Source organism: Pseudophryne corroboree, chromosome 5 (genome assembly GCF_028390025.1).
Source record: "Pseudophryne corroboree isolate aPseCor3 chromosome 5, aPseCor3.hap2, whole genome shotgun sequence".
In the NCBI taxonomy this organism is placed as follows: domain Eukaryota; kingdom Metazoa; phylum Chordata; class Amphibia; order Anura; family Myobatrachidae; genus Pseudophryne; species Pseudophryne corroboree.
In genome coordinates, this window is record NC_086448.1 from 516,690,495 (window position 1) to 516,698,891 (window position 8,397).

Below are 8,397 nucleotides of genomic sequence, written 5' to 3' on the forward strand. Positions count from 1 at the left end.
CACCTACCCGTGGTTTTTTTTTCTATCTTCTTGATACTAGTAGCTTACTTTAGGAGTCTGCAGTGCTGACAGACAGTGTCCAGCAGGTCCGTCATTACATAATATATATATACCTGTCCGGCTGCAGTACTAGTGTGATATATATATATATATTTTATTTTTATCTCATTATCATCCAGTCTATATTAGCAGCAGACACAGTACGGTAGTCCACGGCTGTAGCTACCTCTGTGTCGGCAGTCGCTCGTCCATCCATAATTGTATACCACCTACCCGTGGTTTTTTTTTCTATCTTCTTGATACTAGTAGCTTACTTTAGGAGTCTGCAGTGCTGACAGACAGTGTCCAGCAGGTCCGTCATTACATAATATATATATACCTGTCCGGCTGCAGTACTAGTGTGATATATATATTTTATTTTTATCTCATTATCATCCAGTCTATATTAGCAGCAGACACAGTACGGTAGTCCACGGCTGTAGCTACCTCTGTGTCGGCAGTCGCTCGTCCATCCATAAGTATACTAGTATCCATCCATCTCCATTGTTTACCTGAGGTGCCTTTTAGTTGTGCCTATTAAAATATGGAGAACAAAAATTTTGAGGTTCCAAAAATAGGGAAAGATCAAGATCGACTTCCACCTCGTGCTGAAGCTGCTGCCACTAGTCATGGCCGAGACGATGAAATGCCAGCAACGTCGTCTGCCAAGGCCGATGCCCAATGTCATAGTACAGAGCATGTCAAATCCAAAACACCAAATATCAGTAAAAAAAGGACTCAAAAATCTAAAATAAAATTGTCGGAGGAGAAGCGTAAACTTGCCAATATGCCATTTACCACACGGAGTGGCAAGGAACGGCTGAGGCCCTGGCCTATGTTCATGGCTAGTGGTTCAGCTTCACATGAGGATGGAAGCCCTCAGCCTCTCGCTAGAAAAATTAAAAGACTCAAGCTGGCAAAAGCACAGCAAAGAACTGTGTGTTCTTCTAAATCCCAAATCCACAAGGAGAGTCCAATTGTGTCGGTTGCGATGCCTGACCTTCCCAACACTGGACGTGAAGAGCATGCGCCTTCCACCATTTGCACGCCCCCTGCAAGTGCTGGAAGGAGCACCCGCAGTCCAGTTCCTGATAGTCAGATTGAAGATGTCAGTGTTGAAGTACACCAGGATGAGGAGGATATGGGTGTTGCTGGTGCTGGGGAGGAAATTGACAAGGAGGATTCTGATGGTGAGGTGGTTTGTTTAAGTCAGGCACCCGGGGAGACACCTGTTGTCCGTGGGAGGAATATGGCCATTGACATGCCTGGTGAAAATACCAAAAAAAATCAGCTCTTCGGTGTGGAAGTATTTCACCAGAAATGCGGACAACATTTGTCAAGCCGTGTGTTGCCTTTGTCAAGCTGTAATAAGTAGGGGTAAGGACGTTAACCACCTCGGAACATCCTCCCTTATACGTCACCTGCAGCGCATTCATAATAAGTCAGTGACAAGTTCAAAAACTTTGGGCGACAGCGGAAGCAGTCCACTGACCAGTAAATCCCTTCCTCTTGTAACCAAGCTCACGCAAACCACCCCACCAACTCCCTCAGTGTCAATTTCCTCCTTCCCCAGGAATGCCAATAGTCCTGCAGGCCATGTCACTGGCAATTCTGACGAGTCCTCTCCTGCCTGGGATTCCTCCGATGCATCCTTGCGTGTAACGCCTACTGCTGCTGGCGCTGCTGTTGTTGCTGCTGGGAGTCGATGGTCATCCCAGAGGGGAAGTCGTAAGCCCACTTTTACTACTTCCACCAAGCAATTGACTGTCCAACAGTCCTTTGCGAGGAAGATGAAATATCACAGCAGTCATCCTGTTGCAAAGCGGATAACTGAGGCCTTGACAACTATGTTGGTGTTAGACGTGCGTCCGGTATCCGCCGTTAGTTCACAGGGAACTAGACAATTTCTTGAGGTAGTGTGCCCCCGTTACCAAATACCATCTAGGTTCCACTTCTCTAGGCAGGCGATACCGAGAATGTACACGGACGTCAGAAAAAGACTCACCAGTGTCCTAAAAAATGCAGTTGTACCCAATGTCCACTTAACCACGGACATGTGGACAAGTGGAGCAGGGCAGGGTCAGGACTATATGACTGTGACAGCCCACTGGGTAGATGTATGGACTCCCGCCGCAAGAACAGCAGCGGCGGCACCAGTAGCAGCATCTCGCAAACGCCAACTCTTTCCTAGGCAGGCTACGCTTTGTATCACCGGTTTCCAGAATACGCACACAGCTGAAAACCTCTTACGGCAACTGAGGAAGATCATCGCGGAATGGCTTACCCCAATTGTACTCTCCTGTGGATTTGTGGCATCGGACAACGCCAGCAATATTGTGTGTGCATTAAATATGGGCAAATTCCAGCACGTCCCATGTTTTGCACATACCTTGAATTTGGTGGTGCAGAATTATTTAAAAAACGAGAGGGGCGTGCAAGAGATGCTGTCGGTGACCAGAAGAATTGCGGGACACTTTCGGCGTACAGGCACCACGTACAGAAGACTGGAGCACCACCAAAAACGCCTGAACCTGCCATCATCTGAAGCAAGAAGTGGTAACAAGGTGGAATTCAACCCTATATATGCTTCAGAGGTTGGAGGAGCAGCAAAAGGCCATTCAAGCCTATACAATTGAGCACGATATAGGAGGTGGAATGCACCTGTCTCAAGCGCAGTGGAGAATGATTTCAACGTTGTGCAAGGTTCTGCAACCTTTTGAACTTGCCACACGTGAAGTCAGTTCAGACACTGCCAGCCTGAGTCAGGTCATTCCCCTCATCAGGCTTTTGCAGAAGAAGCTGGAGACATTGAAGGAGGAGCTAACACAGAGCGATTCCGCTAGGCATGTGGGACTTGTGGATGGAGCCCTTAATTCGCTTAACAAGGATTCACGGGTGGTCAATCTGTTGAAATCAGAGCACTACATTTTGGCCACCGTGCTCGATCCTAGATTTAAAACCTACCTTGGATCTCTCTTTCCGGCACACACAAGTCTGCTGGGGTTCAAAGACCTGCTGGTGAGAAAATTGTCAAGTCAAGCGGAACGCGACCTGTCAACATCTCCTCCTTCACATTCTCCCGCAACTGGGGGTGCAAGGAAAAGGCTCAGAATTCCGAGCCCACCCGCTGGCGGTGATGCAGGGCAGTCTGGAGCGACTGCTGATGCTGACATCTGGTCCAGACTGAAGGACCTGACAATGATTACGGACATGTCGTCTACTGTCACTGCATATGATTCTCTCCCCATTGAAAGAATGGTGGAGGATTATATGAGTGACCGCATCCAAGTAGGCACGTCAGACAGTCCGTACTTATACTGGCAGGAAAAAGAGGCAATTTGGAGGCCCTTGCACAAACTGGCTTTATTCTACCTAAGTTGCCCTCCCACAAGTGTGTACTCCGAAAGAGTGTTTAGTGCCGCCGCTCACCTTGTCAGCAATCGGCGTACGAGGTTACTTCCAGAAAATGTGGAGAAGATGATGTTCATTAAAATGAATTATAATCAATTCCTCCGTGGAGACATTGACCAGCAGCAATTGCCTCCACAAAGTACACAGGGAGCTGATATGGTGGATTCCAGTGGGGACGAATTGATAATCTGTGAGGAGGGGGATGTACACGGTGATATATCGGAGGATGATGATGAGGTGGACATCTTGCCTCTGTAGAGCCAGTTTGTGCAAGGAGAGATTAATTGCTTCTTTTTTGGTGGGGGTCCAAACCAACCCGTCATTTCAGTCACAGTCGTGTGGCAGACCCTGTCACTGAAATGATGGGTTGGTTAAAGTGTGCATGTCCTGTTTATACAACATAAGGGTGGGTGGGAGGGCCCATCTTGCACCTCTTTTTTCTTTCATTTTTCTTTGCGTCATGTGCTGTTTGGGGAGTATTTTTTTGAAGGGCCATCCTGCGTGACACTGCAGTGCCACTCCTAGATGGGCTAGGTGTTTGTGTCGGCCACTAGGGTCGCTTATCTTACTCACACAGCTACCTCATTGCGCCTCTTTTTTTCTTTGCGTCATGTGCTGTTTGGGGAGTGTTTTTTGGAAGGGCCATCCTGCGTGACACTGCAGTGCCACTCCTAGATGGGCCAGGTGTTTGTGTCGGCCACTAGGGTCGCTTATCTTACTCACACAGCTACCTCATTGCGCCTCTTTTTTTCTTTGCGTCATGTGTTGTTTGGGGAGTGTTTTTTGGAAGGGCCATCCTGCGTGACACTGCAGTGCCACTCCTAGATGGGCCAGGTGTTTGTGTCGGCCACTCGGGTCGCTTAGCTTACTCACACAGCTACCTCATTGCGCCTCTTTTTTTCTTTGCATCATGTGCTGTTTGGGGAGTGTTTTTTGGAAGGGCCATCCTGCGTGACACTGCAGTGCCACTCCTAGATGGGCCAGGTGTTTGTGTCGGCCACTCGGGTCGCTTAGCTTACTCACACAGCTACCTCATTGCGCCTCTTTTTCTCTTTGCGTCATGTGCTGTTTGGGGAGTGTTTTTTGGAAGGGCCATCCTGCGTGACACTGCAGTGCCACTCCTAGATGGGCCAGGTGTTTGTGTCGGCCACTAGGGTCGCTTATCTTACTCACACAGCTACCTCATTGCGCCTCTTTTTTTCTTTGCGTCATGTGCTGTTTGGGGAGTGTTTTTTGGAAGGGCCATCCTGCGTGACACTGCAGTGCCACTCCTAGATGGGCCAGGTGTTTGTGTCGGCTACTAGGGTCGCTTATCTTACTCACACAGCTACCTCATTGCGCCTCTTTTTTTCTTTGCGTCATGTGCTGTTTGGGGAGTGTTTTTTGGAAGGGCCATCCTGCGTGACACTGCAGTGCCACTCCTAGATGGGCCAGGTGTTTGTGTTGGCCACTAGGGTCGCTTATCTTACTCACACAGCTACCTCATTGCGCCTCTTTTTTTCTTTGCGTCATGTGCTGTTTGGGGAGTGTTTTTTGGAAGGGCCATCCTGCGTGACACTGCAGTGCCACTCCTAGATGGGCCCGGTGTTTGTGTCGGCCACTAGGGTCGCTTAGCTTACTCACACAGCTACCTCATTGCGCCTCTTTTTTTCTTTGCGTCATGTGCTGTTTGGGGAGTGTTTTTTGGAAGGGCCATCCTGCGTGACACTGCGTGACACTGCAGTGCCACTCCTAGATGGGCCAGGTGTTTGTGTCGGCCACTAGGGTTGCTTAGCTTACTCACACAGCTACCTCATTGCGCCTCTTTTTTTCTTTGCGTCATGTGCTGTTTGGGGAGTGTTTTTTGGAAGGGCCATCCTGCGTGACACTGCAGTGCCACTCCTAGATGGGCCAGGTGTTTGTGTCGGCCACTAGGGTCGCTTAGCTTACTCACACAGCTACTTCATTGCGCCTCTTTTTTTCTTTGCGTCATGTGCTGTTTGGGGAGTGTTTTTTGGAAGGGCCATCCTGTGTGACACTGCAGTGCCACTCCTAGATGGGCCAGGTGTTTGTGTCGGCCACTAGGGTCGCTTAGCTTAGTCATCCAGCGACCTCGGTGCAAATTTTAGGACTAAAAATAATATTGTGAGGTGTGAGGTGTTCAGAATAGACTGAAAATGAGTGGAAATTATGGTTTTTGAGGTTAATAATACTTTGGGTTAAAAATGACCCCCAAATTCTATGATTTAAGCTGTTTTTTAGTGTTTTTTGAAAAAAACACCCGAATCCAAAACACACCCGAATCCGACAAAAAAAATTCGGTGAGGTTTTGCCAAAACGCGGTCGAACCCAAAACACGGCCGCGGAACCGAACCCAAAACCAGGCCGCGGAACCGAACCCAAAACCAAAACACAAAACCCGAAAAATTTCAAGTGCACATCTCTAGTATTTTCACACAGTTTTCACATTATTTTAGTATCACTGAAATGTATAAAATGGCAATTGGAGGAGACCAAGCCCTTAATATCAAATTTTTTTTTAAATGCATAACACATTTCCCATACTTGTAATGGGAAATGTGATCTGCTCAAATTGACTTAAATAAAATTGTTAAAAATACCAGAGTGAGTCATGTGATAATAATGCCATGTTCAGAAATGGCATTATGCAGGCTTCCCTCTGGTTCTACTGCTCTAGCTCTGTTCTGACAGGCAAAGCAAAGCAAGGATTCGGTGTCTGTGTCTTGTGTGTCTAAATAGACCACAGGCTAATCACTGAAGAAAATAAATAGTTTAAAAAGAAAATGATAAAATAAAACTTACCTGCATGCTGCTGCACCCTGGGATCGGTATCCGGCTCCTTCTCTCTGTAACCCTGGTCAGCTAATCTGTGCCTGTGAAATGAGATGCTGTGAAACTCCCGACTGGCTTTCTCATGATGCACTGCTGCCAATAATAACTAGTTTAATTAAAGTTTCATTTCATGTAGAATTTTGGATAGTCTATTTCCTAGTCACTCAGCATACTACAGTATAAGCAGATTACAACAATATTTTGTAATTAGCATATAACGTATATAACATGAAAGCCAAATAGAGTCTAGACTGGAAATAATATACAGGTTGAGTATCCCATATCCAAACATTCCGAAATACGGACTTTTTTGAGTGAGAGTGAGATAGTGAAACCTTTGTTTTTTGATGGCTCAATGTACACAAACTTTGTTTAATACACAACGTTATTAAAAATATTGTATTAAATGACCTCCAGGCTGTGTGTATAAGGTGTATATGAAACAAAAATGAATTGTGTGAATGTATACACGCTTTGTTTAATGCACAAAGTTATAAAAAATATAGGCTAAAATGACCTGCAGGCTGTGTGTATAAGGTGTATATGTATCATAAATGCATTGTGTGCTTATACTTAGGTCCCATCACCATGATATCTCATTATGGTATGCAATTATTCCAAAATACGGAAAAATCCGATATCCAAAATACCTCTGGTCCCAAGCATTTTGGATAAGGGATACTCAACCTGTAATACATTTTCTCCACAGGATTGAAAAAATTCCCTCAACTTGCAGAAACAGAACCAAAGTATTGTAATGTTCCAGTCTCCCACCATAGGCCGGAACGTTACAATTTGTGTGGATAGTAACTTAAATTATACTGCCAAACTATTTTTAAGTCAACCAGAAACGATTTGCTCTTTAATAACATCTAACATCGCTAAATAGCAGAATTTGCAATCCTTTGGATCACATTCCGGGGGGACGCCCATCACAGGGCAAGGCTGCCCAGCATGCTAGCAGCCCCCCCCCCCCCCCCCCAACACACTGAAAATTTGGTCGCACCGCAATTTCAGCGTAATCGCACAAAATGAGGCAGCCTCCTACACCCGCAGGAGGCCCGCCGCCATTTATCTGATCGCATCGGCTGTGTGTGATGTCACGCAGCCGCCCCCATCACGCCCACCATTTGACTGGCGCCACCCCTGTTTCTCTGTCGCCTCCCCCGCTGGGAGGGATTCTATTGGATCTATTACACAACATCAGCTATACATGGCATTGTCTAACAAGTCCAAGCTCCGGAGCTTGGTACACATGGGGTACGTGGTCAAGCCTCAGAATACAGCTTTTTTGGAGGTTTGACTGCATTTTTGTCATTGATGCATCCAGTATAATGAGATACAAGATATTTTCCAGGTATTTTTATACATATACACAGGGCCGGATTAACAATGGAGCAGATGGAGCTGCAGCTCCAGGTTCTACACTGAAAATAGGCCCACAGGATCTCCTGCAATGCAGATAGTGTTGACAGGGGAAAAAACTTTTCTCCCCTCATCACAAACAGCATTCCCCCAGTCCAGTCCAAAGCTTTGCACATCCCCTCCCAAGTTGCTAGCAGCCCTGCACAACCAACGACAAACCCTCTGTGTCTCCCCAAGCTCCACCGAAGGTCTGCGATAAGCTCCGCCCCAGGTCATGATAAGCCCTGCCCCCTTAGTCCAAGCAGCTGTACCTGACTGACAGTTCCTCTGCTCTCACATAGCATCCAAAGCTATGTCCCCGCCCCCTGGTTCTTCCGCTCGATTCCCCTTTCACCTGAAGCTCCACCCCTGGGCCATGTTAAGCCCCGCCTCTGGGGCCGGCCGCTCCTGAGCGCCCCGTCACCCGAAGCTCCACCCACTGGACAGCGCGCAGTGTTGTCTCAGTCTCACGCTTCCTGCTTCATCTGAAGTCCTGTCCTGCTGCTTCAGCTGCCAGTCCTGTATTTAAAAAGATTAAATATGCCTCCAAACAGTGGTGTGAGGTGTTCTGCAGCTGCTGTTTGTCACTGGCTGCTCTTCGCCCCGCGTCTAGAGTAGAGATGAGCGCCTGAAATTTTTCGGGTTTTGTGTTTTGGTTTTGGGTTCGGTTCCGCGGCCGTGTTTTGGGTTCGAACGCGTTTTGGCAAAACC